Source organism: Peromyscus maniculatus, chromosome 12 (genome assembly GCF_049852395.1).
Source record: "Peromyscus maniculatus bairdii isolate BWxNUB_F1_BW_parent chromosome 12, HU_Pman_BW_mat_3.1, whole genome shotgun sequence".
Taxonomy (NCBI): Eukaryota; Metazoa; Chordata; class Mammalia; order Rodentia; family Cricetidae; genus Peromyscus; species Peromyscus maniculatus.
Window position 1 is genome coordinate 24,799,632 of NC_134863.1, and position 15,254 is coordinate 24,814,885.

At 43.5% G+C, this 15,254-nt stretch overlaps 1 protein-coding gene across 6 annotated transcripts in view; it reads left to right on the plus strand.

Annotated features, from left to right (window-relative positions):
• The window catches only part of Znf148 (zinc finger protein 148), a 127,875-nt gene that overhangs the window by 93,251 nt on the left and 19,370 nt on the right, over positions 1-15,254 (plus strand). The window contains exon 8 of one of the 6 annotated variants that reach the window (XR_013043718.1): positions 28-2,267. The exons of the other annotated variants lie outside the window; for them this stretch is intronic. The gene's annotated coding sequence lies outside the window, so the exon portion shown is untranslated. Of the gene's footprint in view, positions 1-27; positions 2,268-15,254 lie in introns of those variants that run through there. 6 annotated transcript variants of the gene reach the window in all.

Genomic DNA, 15,254 nt, shown 5'->3' on the forward strand with positions numbered 1-15,254 from the left:
GAGAGAGAGAGAGAGAGAGAGAGAGAGAGAGAGAGAGAGAGAGAGAGACTATGTGTGTGAGAGAGAGTGTGTGTGCAAAGTTGGTACATCTGTAGAGTTTTGGGGTTTTGTATTTCAGTGGAATTGAGAACGATGATGAAAAGGCACTAACACTGAAAATACTAAATTCTCTCTAGTTCTCTGTATTACCACTCAGTCGAGGCCCTGCCCTGGTGTTATTTCCATGTAGTTTCGTAGTAGGTGCAGCGCTGGTGAAATGGGTCCTTGGGCACTCTGTAGAAAAGCCTTTGTTGTTGGTAACTCCCCGCGTCTTTGCTGCCATCGGAGAGAGGCCTGACGGGGGCTGCTCTGGGGCCCAGTGCAGCCTTGCAGCAGGTCCGTCTGCAGTTGCTTTCCTTGTGAGACAGGCAAGAGCTCTGTATCTAAGATGGCCTGGAACTCAAGTCTGTCCTCAGCCTCAGCCTCTTGAGTGCTGGTATTATCAGCATGAGCCGCCATGCCTGGTTCAGCGTTCTGCTCTTTCACATACCATTTTGTATATCACTAAGTGAACATTTATCACTTTCATATATACAGTGGAAGAAAAAATGGGCGGATTTTATGTAACTAAATAGTTAAGTTGAAATTTCAATGTAATTATAAAACCACCACATAAAAGGTGAAAATAGACATTTTCATGTGTTTATTAGATTTTGATGATTTATTCATTCAACTGGTGATTGATTTTCCAATATTTTTCAGGTACTAAGAGGACACAGACTGTATGGAAGGGTCTTCTGTTTTCTTTTGTTTTGGAGAAAAGAGATGTAAATAAGCATGATGTGATTAAGTGCTGTAGGTTTCTTGAGAAGAACTACTCAGGGAAAGCCTCAGAAGCTGCTGAGGCTGTTAAAATCTGTGTGTGTGAATGGGTGGGTAAACAGGATCTGAAAAAGGAGACCGACTGCTCATCCTTAGGTCAGTCTGTCATGCTCACTCTGAATCGTAACGCCCTGATCACAGTCTTGTAGCAGCTCTGTCCTAGTCTCATTCCTGAGAGAACAATGTAGGGAAAGCGTTTATCCTAGGTCACAGTTGCAGGCTGCAGCCTGTCACAGGCAAGACAAAGCAGCAGAGAATGAGTGCATGCATGCTGGTTCAGCACTCTCCCCTCTAGGAGCAAACCGAGGAACGGTGCTCCTCACTTTTAGGCTGGGTCTTATGGCAGCAGTCAGTGTAATTAAGAAAATGCCCACAGACAGGCTTGCAGACCAACCTGTTCTAGACAATCCCTCATTGAGACTCTCTTCTCCGGTCATTCCAAAGTGCGGTACATTGACTGGTAAAACAAGTCCCATTTACTGATTGAAGACACCTGTGCGAGGCTGTGGGAGCATTTGGGGTTTGAGGATGATGGGGAGTTGATTGAGAAATTACTAAATACCAGGCACATTTAGTCCTCGCAGGAGTTTTGAAAGGCAGGAGGTGTTACTGTCCTCGTTTTGTCGGTCGAAAGGTGTTGGGAAGTGGAGAGAGACCGAGGACTTCCCTCACTTTCTACAGTCTAGTGGATGATGTTGCCCAGATTCCAGCTCAGGCTCTGTCACGGGAGACCAGGATGCAATCCCTAAGCAAAATGAGACAGGAAATAGAAATACAGCTTGTGGCTTTTTGAGTTTTTCTTCCTGTCACCCAGCCAGTTATGATTTAGCTTCTCTGTGTGTTTAGTAACATCTAAAAGGAATGGAAAGCAAAGGGCAGAGTCATCATCTTAAAAAACAACAGCTTAGAAGAACATAAAGACTCCAGAGGAGTCACAGCAAGGCTGAGTCATTAGGATCCCTTCTCAGTGAAAAGTCTGTCTGTCTGTCTCCTGTGTGTGTGCTCACATGTATACATGTGTGCTATAGTACATACCTAGACATTGCTTTCTTGCCTTCCATCTTGTTTTTAGACGGATCTTTCTTGTTTCTGCCATTGTGCTTTGTATCCCAGGCTGTGGTTTCCACCTCCCATCTCGCAGTACGAGGACAGGGATCCCAGGTGTGCACTGCTGCATCTGGCTTTCTATGTGGGTTTGGGTCGTCTGAACTCGGACCTCAGGCTCACACTGCACACACTTCTACCCCCTGAGCCATCTCTCCAGCTCCACGAGTTTCTCCTGAAGAAAGACTCTCCTTTGTCCCATTGTCCTTCCTTGTGCCCCATCACATTTCATACCAGAACTAATGAAAGCGAATCAACTTTCCTTCTTTAGTTAGTTTTCCATTCCTTGCGTAGATTTCTTTTTTCTTTTTTGGTTTTTCGAGATAGTAGGGTTTCTTTCTGTAGCTTTGGTGCCTGTCCTGGATCTCACTCTGTAGACCAGGCTGGCCTTGAACTCACAGAGATCCACCTGCCTCTGCCTCCCGAGCGCTGGGATTAAAGGTGTGCGCCACCACTGCCTGGCCTTGTAGATTGTTTTTAAAGACAGGAAAATATTTTTATCTTGAAATCAAATTACCTATTTTGGAACACATAAGAAAAATAGTCTCTGCTCTGTTGTTCTGCTTTGCTTTCTGTGGCTGTGATAAACACCATGACCAAAAGTAACTTGGGGAGGAAGCGATTTAGTTAACGTGACAGATTACAGGCCATCATTGAGGGAGGGTAGGCCAGTAACTAAGGCAGGAACCCAGAGTCAGGGACCGATGCAGACACCACAAAGGAATGATGTTTCCTGGCTGGCTTCCTCTGCCTTGTTCAGCTACCTTTCTTATACAGCCCACACCGACCTGCCCAAGGATGGCACTGCTCACAGTGGGCGAGATCCTTCAGTCTCCGTCAGCAACGGAGGAAATGCCTACAGACGCGCCCACAGGCCAATCTAATGGAGGCAGTTCCTCAAGTGAGATTCCCTCTTACCAGTTATGTTTAGGTTTGTGTCAAGTTTACAAAACTACGACATATACTTACCTACTTTTCAATTCTTGAACGAGAAATGAGTTACCCAAGGTCAGCTGATGTGAGGTTGTGCAGTGAAATGAGCCGTCAGTTTTTATTTGTTTTTGGAGATAGGGTTTCTTTGTGTAGCCCTGGCTGTCCTGGAACTCACTTTGTCCTTTGTAGACCAGGCTGGACTTGAACTCAGATCCTCCTGCCTCTGCCTCCAGAGTGCTGGGACTAAAGGTGTCCGTTTTTAAAGACTCCCATCTTCCTTACAGGCTTTTGCATCCTGGTAGACCTCATGATATGGTTTCCTCCTGTTCCCTCACCGCCCACCCCATTCTCTGTTCCATTGGCAACATGAATAAAATCATTACTGGCTTGGCTGATTTTACAAACAATACAATATTTTCTGAAACTCTTAAAAGCCAAGAATATAGCTAGCTTTGGCTTTTCTATTTCAAACATTTTAACCTGCCCTGGACTGATTATCACTTAAGCCTATTCCTAATAGTGGGCTTGTCTGTTCATCACTATCTTAGGGGAAAATACTTTGTCATCTAGAAGCTAATCCCAGAAATTTTGGTCCTTCTGGACTAGAGCCCTGAAAACTCATGATATGAGTCCGCTTGGGACTGCCATTTTCAGCACTTCTGAGAGATGTATTTCTCTGTAGGAATATTACAGGTCCTTTACTTTGTGTATGCTTTGGGAGTATGAGCAAGGAGGTGAGTGTCTGAGGCTGAGGCTGAAGACAGTGATTCCAGAACTCCTGCTTGGATATATGCTTCTACGACACTCCCGCTGTCCCTGTCCCTGGTGGGTTTACTTCTGAGCAGCTGCTTTTCCTCTGCATTTCACGAAGATACATAGATCAAGATAGAAAAGTGTGTGACTGGCTGTGGTCTTCTCTAAGACAGTGCCAGTCTGTTGTTCACCGTGGGGAAGGAGGGATTGAGGAGTAGGACTCTTAAGTAACAGTTTTTAATAAATTCCTGAATTTCTTTAGTAAGCCACAGAATACCTCTTCTGATACTCAGTTTTAGCAAACTATGGCTGCTTTTTATAGTGGCGACAATTTATTTCAGTAAAAATTGCATGAAGCCATGCCTATTTATAGGGAAGTTGATATAAATACCCCCTTCCAAATTACAGAATTTTTGGGGAAAAAAAGCCATATTATTGATAATTATCTTTATTGAGTAGGTTTCTTGTCTCCTAAAAATTTATTTCAGGGTCGGTGAGGTGGCTTGAGCGGGTAAGGCACTTACTGCCAAGCCTCAGGACGTTTTGTCCCCGGAACCTGCATAGTGGGAAGAGGAAACCGATTCCCACGGGTTGTCCTCTGACCCACACATATGCTGGGGGATATGTGATCCACTCTCCCAATATTTTTCTTTATGCACATATATTTTCTTTGTGAATATAGTAAGTAGATGTGATGACACACCTCGGATCCCAACCCTTGGGAGGTGGGGTCAGAATCAGGACTTCAAAGCCATCTTAACTCTAAGTGAATTCAAGGCCAGTCTGAAGTTCCTGTTTTATAAACAAAACAAACAGAAATATTAAGAAGCATTGGAAAACACGTTGATCCTCTCCTGACTTTGACACATTAACAGCCATGTGAAGTAGCTGGGCTGTGTGAGACCCTGTAACAAGAACAAACAGAAGAGCAGCAGCAAACCCACCAGTGCTTGAGACAGGCAAGGCGCCCCAGCAGAGGGAGTGGCTCGGAGCCTGTCACTTAGCCTGGGCTGCGCTCACGCTTCTGATAGTGCGCCTGGCAGGCTGGGCTGCTCACCTGCCTGCACTAGACACGCACACCACCGAACCCCATCCCATACAAGTGTCTCATGGAGCCTAGACTGCCAGGGATGACTTTGAAATTCCGATCCTCCTGCCTCCACCTGCAGAGTCCTGCTCTTGGAAACCTGTGCCAGCATAGCTGGTTTTATGAGGATAGGAAAGTGAACAGCGCAGTAGCCCCCAATTACTGTCCTGGGGACATCATCCCATCCCATCCTCATAGCAGTCCTCGGCAGCAAAGCGTGTTCCTGTTTGACAAATAAGGAAATGTAAGTTTTAAAACATTTGCTCTAATATATGCAGCTGGTTAATGACATCAACCAGCTCTTCTGAGTCCATGCTGTTAACCAGTTGCTATTGAAAGGGTACGTCAAGTTCAAAGGAAAATTTGAATTGGCAACTTTTGCTTCTAACAATAGAGGCTTTTATTTTGTTCATCCAAGAACACTGGCAGGCCTGCATCTGGCCTGTAGCCTATGGGTAATTGGGTGCGCTTGCCTAAAATGAAGTCTGTGGAGCAGATTGTATCCAGGATGGAGTGGACGGAGGCAGGAAGGATGGAGAGGGTGTAAATGATCATTCTGACTAAGCAGGAGGAGTGGGTAGAGGAGGATGAGAAGATAAGAAAGATTGATTTTAGAATTCTCTTAGCTAATCTTGATGTCAAGTTAACGAGTATTGGATTTCTTCTGTGGGTGTTATAAAGCATGGAGCATTGAATGCTGTGTTTAGAAGAACAGTGAAATTATGACACTATTGGGGTATTTTGTTATTTGTAACTAATAAGAGATTATAATATTTAAGATTTTTTTATAATTTATTCAGATAATTGGAAATGAATTAACCACATTTATCTTTAGACATGCAGAAATATTTCTTTCAAAACAATAAGACAACATTGCTAAACCTCAGAGGTATAGTATTACCTCAGTTTGAAAATTAGACAAGACTTAGAAGCCATAGTTTATTATGGCAAAACAGGAAAGGGAAGTGATTTTTCTGGGAGCTTAGATCTTTGCCACATTTGGATAGTATTGAAAGCCCTCATTTTCAGAAAAAAAAGCTGTGCATATTTCTCAAATTTAATAAATAGCACTTGTTTTGTAGTAGTAACTTGTGACAACAGCAGCTTTAGAAACCATGATGTCGGATACGATGAGCGCTTCTCCCCCTTCAGCTCAGACATTTGGAGACCTCTCAGACGTCCATATTTGAAGTCGCCTGTCTCATAGGTGATGTTTTACTGTGTCAGAGACTGGATTAAGTAGGTCATCAGCATTCGTGACCTATGTGGGTTTGCAGATGTTTAGATTGGGTGACAGAGACTTCCTGTTTGTCAATGAAGTTTTTCATAACACTTAGCCTTAAAATTCATGTATTTTATTTGAATTTTTTGACCCCTTAAAATTCATGTATTTTATTTGAATTTTTTGGTAAAGAAGAGAGTGTAGAATCCTTGAGTAAATGTAAGTTCTTGTGAGGTTATTTCTACTGTTCTGGATTCTTTTTTTTTTTTGGTTTTTCAAGACAGGGTTTCTCTGTGTAGCTTTGGAGCCTGTCCTGGATCCCCGCTCTGTAGCCCAGGCTGGCCTGGAATTCACAGAGATCCGCCTGCCTCTGCCTCCCGAGTGCTGGGATTAAAGGCATGTGCCGCCGCCACCCGGCTGTTCTGGATTCTTTGACAATCTTTACATAGTATCTCTGCCAAGTTTCTATTATTTTCTAAAACTGCTTTAATGTCATCATTGGAGTTTTTGAAAATGTTGTTTGTTTTGCCCTTGTGTTTAGTTATTGGAGAACGTCTCACTCTCATCCCTTTTGACTAAAGTCTTGTTCATAGTTGAATGAGATGGATTCGAGCGGCATTTAAAGAGCAGATCTGGGTAGGAACTGAAGTCTAAACATACGAGGGCTGAGATTTCCAAACCCCCACCTACCTATGACAGCAAACTTTTTTTTTTTTTTAAATCCAGCATTGAGAGCAGAGAGCAAGGCCTGACCGTGGTCCCCTGCACTGATAATGGAAACAGCAAAAGTTTAATGGTTTTCCTTAGCTCTTGATAAGTCAGTGAGCGACACCAGTTACTGTCATCTGTTTCTGCCTGGTGATGCCTCAGACACCAGTGTGGGGGGTGGGGCTGCGGGCACAGCTCAGTGGTGGTACAGGGTTTGTGTAGCCGAAGCGAGATCCTAGGGTGAGTGCCAGCGTTCCTCACACCCATACTCCAACAACCAGTTTTCTGACTCCTAGGACTCCGTTTGTGCCCTATAATTGAATGCAACTCTGATAGTACTTGAGCTAGAATCTAATCCCACAAAAGGGCCTGAACAAAACTACCCTCTCTTCAGCTGTAGTTTTAAGTCCTGTTGCCTGTACTTGTGACCTGTTGTCAACTGAAGGCTCCCTTGACCCCTACTTCAGTTTTATAACTCACAGAACTCAGAACAGCCTTTTACTTGTATTTTCCACTTTGCTGTAAAGGATATGGATGAACAGAAAGATACGGGGTGAGTCCAGAAGGGTCCAGAGTTGGAGTGCACACTCTGCTTGGTGTGTTGACCTGAGTGTTGTGCATGTAGGGGCTTTTAAGGGGAGGTTGGGGAAAGTATGATGAAAATTGAAGGCTAATTAAGGTCTGATCTTTTTGATGAACAGCCTCACCTTGAAGCTGTCCAGGGTGCTACCAAGAGACAACTCAATAAAACAAAAGAGGCTTCTCTAGTCCAGGAAATTCCCAGGGATTTAAGAGCTCTGTCTGCTTCGGGAACAGAAGACACTTCCCACACCCATCACTGAGGAAATTGAAAGGATTTCAGGCACTCTGTCAGGAATTGGGGGCAAAGACCGATACTGGGACAAAAGATACTGAATAGTTCCAACCACTCAGGAAGATATAAGGACTTAGGGAGCTGTGATCAGAACCTGGAGGCAAAGCCGTCATTTATGTGATTGTACTCATGGTCCCCCTTATACTGATGGGTACTAAACTACCCTGTCCATGATGTCTGTCTCCTGGCACCTGTCGTCATCACGTTTGCTCACACTGTTAGTACTTGGCTTTTAGGAGGCCTTTTCTCCACTAGGACCTACAAGTCAGTGATTCTGTCTCTTTTCTCATTGACCTTGTTGCTGAGATAAAACACTGACCAAAAGCCGCTCGGGTGAGGAAAAGGGCTTCGTCAGTGTACTGATTACAGTCCCTCATCACGGGAAGCCAAGGTATGAACTCCAGCCAGGAGCTGAAGCAGAGACTGAGGAGGGGGGCTGGAGAGATGGCTCAGAGGTTAAGAGCACTGCTTGTTCTTCCAAAGGTCCTGAGTTCAATTCCCAGCAACCACATGGTGGCTCACAACCATCTATAGTGAGATCTGGTGCCCTCTTCTGGCCTGCAGGGATATGTGCAGACAGAACACTGTATACATAATAAATAAATAAATCTTAAAAAAAAAAGAGACTGAGGAGGAAGAGCATTGACTACTGGCTTGTTCCCCTTGGCTTCCTCACTCATCTCCCTTCAGCAACTTGTGCCTCGCTGTCCAGCAGTGAACCCCACACGGTGGCCTGGGTCTTCTGCATAAATTAGGGTGAATAAGATGCCTGCAGATGTGCCCACAAGCCCATCTGATGAAGACAGTCGCTCAGCTGAGGCTCCCTTGTCTTAGGTGTGTCATGTTGAGAGTTCTGTGACAGTCTACTTTGTCGATTTTTGACTAGAAACATCACTTTAAACTATAATGTTTCCTTTCTTGTACTCAAGGTCTTATAATAATATCATAATATCAAGTACATTTATTTGTTTGTTTGAGACAGGGTTCCTCTGTGTAGTTTTGGTGCCTGCCCTGGATCTCGCTGGCCTCAAACTCACCGAGATCCCCCTGGCTCTGCCTCCTGAGTGTCAGGATTAAAGGTGTGTGCCACCACCACCCGGCAATGAAGTGCTTTTTAAAAAGTCTCATTGTCTTAAAAATTCCAATGATTTAAAAGTCAAAGATACCTTTTAAAATTAAAAAATCCAAAATAAGTAATATGTTTTCTTATTCCCGGAGGGAAGAACTGGGACACAGTTAAATTCAGATCAAAGCAAAACCAGCATTTAGCAGTGTAAATAGTGCCTGACATTTGGGACTTGCTCATGGTCTTCTAGACCCCGATGGACTGAGTAGTCCCTCCTCGGCAGCTCTGCCATCTTCAGCACACATAGATTGTTGGGTAGGCTCAGGCCAGCTGCACCCCGCCCTGCTCCTGCTGCGTGCGGTTGGTTATCCCATGGTTCTGGCATTTCCAGCATCCAGGGATCTCAGCAGCAGCCGAGGCTGCACCTTCTCCAATGACCTCTTAGTGTTTCTCCTGACAGTGCCTCATGGTGCCAAGCCTCAGCTTCTCCATGACCCCTTCGGTGCTGTGGCTTTCCTGCTGCTAGAACCAGAATGCACAGCTTCTCTGTTCAGCCCCAAGGAGTCCTTCCCAGAAGACTTGGCTGCAGTGCTGCTGCTCTCTTACTGCTCACAGCTGACTCCAGCTGAGCAGCATCCACTGTCACAGCGAGATACAGGGTCACTTCAGGGATGCTGCTCTCTTCTGACCCTTCAGCCCCAACTGACCAGAAACTGGGCTCGTTATTCAAAATCTAACACAAGTGGCCTGTCCTCTGTCAGAACTACTCCCTGGCTTATATCCATGTCCGTTGCCCCTTAAAAAGGTTTTTAATTATTATTTTGTATGTATATTGGTGGTTTTGCCTGCATGGAAATCTTTTCACCACATGCAGGCCTGGTGACTGAGGAGGCCGAAAGAGGGCGTCAGATTACCTGGAACTAGAGTTAGAGATGGTTGTGAGCCCACATGTGGGTGCTGTGAGTTGAACCCAGGTGGGTCCTTTGGAAGAACAGCCAGTTCTTGGCTTGATAAGACTTTGTTTTGTGTGGCTAGTGTCCTAGGGATTGAACTCATGACCTTGTGTGTCCTAGGCATGCACTCTACTACCAAGAGCTACCTTCTTGGTCTCTCTCCGACACTACCTCTCTTGTTCATAGTACTTACTTGGCTGGACTTGAATTTTAGTTCAATATAATTGTGTGTTTCTGGTTCTTTCACTTGGAATAAAAAGGCTATGCCAAATTAGAGTCAACTTACTCTACCAGTATTTTGTTTTTACAATTTGACTTATTTTGTAAGAGGACAAGAGTGGTATGTGTTTGTTACAGCTCATGTGTGGAGGTCACAGGCAAGTTCCATGAGTTGGTTCTTTCCATGGTGAGTTTCAAATTCAGCTTTGTCAGGCTTGGCAGCAAGTCTCTGTGCCCACTCAGCCATCCTGCTGGCCCCGTGAGTGAGGATCAGCTAACAACGGGTTCTGAATACCGGCTGTGAATGGTTTCTGTAGTTCACTCATCTGGAATGGGCCTGTCGTTGACTCAGTGGACCATTCCACCATCTGTTACTGTAGTGAACAGAGCTATGCCTACCTGATGTGTTGTCTTGTGTCTCCTTCTTCACTACGTGGCACACGGCAGAGCTGGGGAGCTGGGACAAGTGTGTGACCTCTCAAAGCCAGATTTATAATGTGGTTTGTTTTAACACATTGAAACTTTTATTTTATTTTATGTTTTGAGACAGGATCTTACTATCTAGCTCTGGCTGTCATGGAACTCACTGTTACTTAGGCTGGCCTCAAACTCAATAGAGATCGCCTGCCTCTGCCTCCAGGTGTGAGTTTACAGGCTGCGCCACCTCGCCTGGATGTACATAGTCCTCTTAAAGGGATGTTATCAGCTTTTTTCTCTTCAGCATGTTTACAGACTCTCTCCTTTCGAGCAAACACCAGCGTTCCGGTCTCCTTCTCACTTTTGATTGATTGCCTAGTTCCTGTGTAATGGAAAAGATTGGATTATCCAGACATTGAGATAAATTCCTAACACTACATGTACTCATCCACACGTTGGAAATTTTTAGTGGAAGATGAGCTAATAACCTTCCTTTGAATGATGGCAATTGAGAGTAGGTAAAGATAGTCAAGGTTTGCAAAACCAGAGTGGTGAAAGATGGAATCACCAGGTCACAGGTTCTGTGGAGGGCAAAGGATGGTTGACATCTAAGAAGTAGTGAGTGGAATAAACAGAAATGAGGAGGAAGAGTTTGGGAACATTTATTGTATTTTACAAATCATCTGAGGCTTTTCAGTGATTTGTATAGATATGGATAGAAGCAGCTTATTTATTTTTATTATTATTATTATAAATAGCTTTTTATTTATTATTTATTTAATTGGATTTTTGAGACAGGGTCTCTTGTGTAGCCCTGGCTGTTCTGGAACTTGCTCTGTAGACCAGGCTGGCCTTGAACTCAGAGGTCTGCCTGCCTCTGCCTCCCAAGTACTGGCATGAAAGATGTGCACCACCATCCAGCCAATAGAGAGCTATTTTAATTTTAGGGGAGAATGTATGTTGAGCTCAGACTTAACAAGATTTACATAGCAAACAGTATTACCACTTTTAGCGTCAGTTGTCTGTCTTTGTACATCTTTGTATAAACACGCTGTAGATTGATGAAGAAGTTGTGGCAAATTCTTCTGTCATACTTGATGATGGTACATTTTCTGTCTCTATGGTTTTGCCTCTTCCAGAATATTATTTAAATGAAAATGTATGATGTGTAGCCCTAAATCTGATTTCCCTCAGCATAGTAAATTTGAGTCTTTTGTGTTTTTGATAAATCAGTAATTTCTTCCTTCTTGTTGCTTTGCATTTTATGGACGTGAGCACTTGTTGAGCCATATTTAGAGTTGTGTCCAACTGTAAAAATTTCGTACAGGGGCTGGAGAGATGGCTCAGTGGTCAGCAGCACTTGTTGCTCTTGCAGAGGGACCAGGCTTAGATTCCCAGCACCCATATGGTGACTTAAAACCATCTCTAATTCCAGTTTCAGGAGATCTGATGCCCCCTTCTGACTTCCGTGGGTACCAAATAGGCACATAGTTACATAGGTAAACATGTAAGCAAACATTCATGCGAATTAAACAAATAAAATAAATATTTAGAAAATTTGCATATAGTTTTTTAGTGAACATGTGTTTGATTTTTGAAAAATATTTTGTAGTGGAATAACTGGTCTGTACAGCAAATGGACATTTGGTTTACACTTTGTATTATTGTGGTATTTTCATTTTAATTTAAAAATAAATTTTGTTTGATTTTATGTGTATGGGTGTTTTGCTTGCAAGTATGTCTGTGGATCATGTGGCACACACCTGGTTCTAATGGAGGCCAGAACAGAGCATTGGATTCCTTGAGGTTAGAGTTACAAAGAGTTGTGAGCCACCATGTGGGTTAAGTTCTGAGAATTAAACTCAGGTTCTATATAAGAGCAGCCAATGCTCTTCATTTGCATTTTCCTAAGGACCTAAAAGGTTGAATATTCTTTGTGTTTTTACCTGCATTGACGTAGTGAGAGTGACATGTTCAATTCTCTGACTCATTAAAGAAAATTGGATTATTTTCTTACTGTCCAGTTTTGAGATTATCAGTTATATCATTAGTGCCTTTTCTGCTATGGATTGATGGAAAAGACTTCATTCAGTCTTTTCCTGGATAATGTAACAATTAATATTGTTTACCATTAACTTTGTATTTCTTACTATGATATAAAAAATAGGATAATGAGTTTACATTAATATATTTTCTGAAATATAAGTCTAAAACTGACAGATACTAGATTTTGTTTTTCTTTTTATTACAATTTGAACATGTAAGAAAAAAGTTTGGAGCCCAAGTTTTATTACCTAGTTCAAAACCCAATAATTTAGGTGAATAACTCTGGTTTAGTCACCCCACCACCCCTGACTGTGTTCTGAGGCCTTTGAAGGGTTACCGCCTAGTGTACTAGCGTCCAAGTGTGGTACCCGTCTTCTCCAGTGGCTCACTTGTGGCCATAAAGACTATTGCCAACACTGCCTGGGCTCTGCCGCTAACAACAGCTTCTGCAAAGTGCTCCTCTACTCCAGAGAGGCTGTAACTCACCTTCTGCTCTCTCTGCCCTGGCTGGTGACAGATGGGCCTGCCTCTTCTTTGGGTAGTCCACCTCACAGTCATGGCCTTAGTGCTGAAATCCCGTGAGCTCTTGGCAGAATGTATCAGGATCTCTAGCAGCCAGTCAACAGCCCAGTGCCAGGCCTGTGCTAGCCTTTGTCTTGAATTGGCAAAACCACCAGCATAGGCTTTTGCGTTAATGGGCTAGAGCCAGGCCAGAAACCCGGCCCTGTAAAGCGGGCAGGAGACAGTATGCCGTGGACACGCAGGAACCGGAGAGCACCCCCATCTTTCACTGTGCTGTTCATTTAAAAGCTCATTTTATTATTTTATATATAGTATATGATACACTTATATTTACATGGCATATATTTTTCTAGAAGTCTAGTTAAACTTTTTTTTTTTTTTGAAATCCAACTGAAGCACTACAGAGAATTTAACTTGGCCAGCCATGGTGGCACACACACTTCTGAAATCTCAGCATTCAGGAGTTTGAGTCAGCATAGCCTGCATGTCAGAGCCACAGTGCAAGACTCCATCTAAAACAATGTAGGAATAGATAATTAGGAAAAATCAAATCAAATTGAAACCTGTCATCAAAATATTTCGACTATGACTATAATATTTTATACTTATGATTGTATAGAAAGATTCATGCTATGCTTATAGCTAAAGTGCAGCTACCACATTATATGTGAAATTACATTGTAATCTCAGTTAAAGACCTGCATTCATGTTGACTAAACTGAAAGTCAATAAAAATCATGAACCCTAGCTCCTGTTAGGAATAGTTCTATAAAGTTTTAGGTGTACTGTTTTAATACTGTTGAGCTTTTTGTTTCCAAATACTCTGTTGTAAATCATTAAGACAAGTTTCTTTTTATTGATTTTTTTTTCATGTAGAGTACTTTGATCACGGTTTTCCCTCCTCCATTTCTCCAGTCTTCCCTTCCCTCACCAGCTATTCAGCTCCCCACCCTCCCTTTGAGACGAGATCTTCATGTAGACCAGGCTGGCCTTGAACTGACAGGGATCTATCTGCCTGTCTCTGCCTCCCCTGTGCTGGGATTAAAGGTGTGTGCTGCCGTGCCTGACCTTTTCCCTTTAATCTTTTAAACAAACAGGCAAATGAAAATAAAACAAACGGGGTGGGGGTGGGGGGTGGGAGTGGGGGGGTGAAAAATCATGAGAGGCTCGTACACATGCAGAGACACATGCACACACAGAAAACACGTTTAAAAATTGGAAACCACTAATATACAAGCAGGAGAACAATAAGGGAAAAACTGTAAAAATCTCTCTCTCTGTCTCTGTCTCCACCCCACCCCCCAACCCCCACCCCCCACCCCCCACCCCCCACCCCCCACCCCCCACCCCGGTTTCTCTATATAGCTCTGGCTGTCCTGGAACTCACTCTGTAGCCCAGGCTGGCCTTGAACTCCCAGAGATCCACCTGCTTCTGTCTCCTGAATACTGTGATTAAAGGCATGCACCACCACCGCCAGACTAAAGTGGCTTTCTTATCACTGACCAGAGACTTTATAGAGTAGAAAAGAGGGAGGAAGGGAGCAGGATATAGAGGAGACAGACTCTAAGAATGAGAATAAAAACAAGTGAGGGTCTAGTACAAGGCTCAGTGTGTAAAAGAACTTGCTGATACCTGGCCTACGGTTGAAGGAGAGAATTGACTGACTACAGTTTGTAGTAGTTGTGTGTTTGTATATGCACATGTGCATGCGTGTGCACATGAATAAAAAACCTAAACTAGGTAAATACTGATACAGCCAAGTGATAATTTATGAACCATGGTAAGCTTTGGATGTCTGAAAGTATAAAAAGAAATTGAGGATAGAAATAGGAAGGAATGAAGCTTTTTGAAAGCCATAGTCTTGGACTTGTGGTAATGTAATCTAGATTTAAGCTGGCCTGCTCTTTGTCGTGTGCTTTGAAGAAGAAAGACTCCTCTTCAGTAGGTGCCACAGTAGGTGTTCCAGCACTCTGGGCTGTGTGGTCTTTTTGTTTTGTTTTTGAGGGGAGATGCACTGGTTATTTTCTATCACTGCGTTGAAATACCATGACCAAAAGCATTTTATGGTCGAGTTTATTTGTGCTTATGGTTCCAGAGGGAGAGTCCATAATCGCAGTGGAGGCATGGCAGTAGGCAGCCAGTGAGGAAGCAGAACGTGAACTGCAAGTGGGTGGAGGTTGTAAACCAGCGGTTCTCAACCTGTGGGTCAGGACCCCCTTGGGGTTGGCTTACCAGATAGTCTGCACATCAGATATTTACATTACGATTCCTAACAGTAGCAAAATTATAGCTATGAAGTTATTTAGTGTTAATAGGCTTAGGGGCCTATACCAGTGTGTGTGTGTGTGTGTGTGTGTTTATACATACATATACATACTTACTGTATAGCTTGGCTGACAGAAAAATGAAGTGTAAAGCATGGTTTGGTGGCACACACTTGTAATCCCAGCACTCCAGAGGCTGAGAGTTTGAGGCCAGACTGCATGGT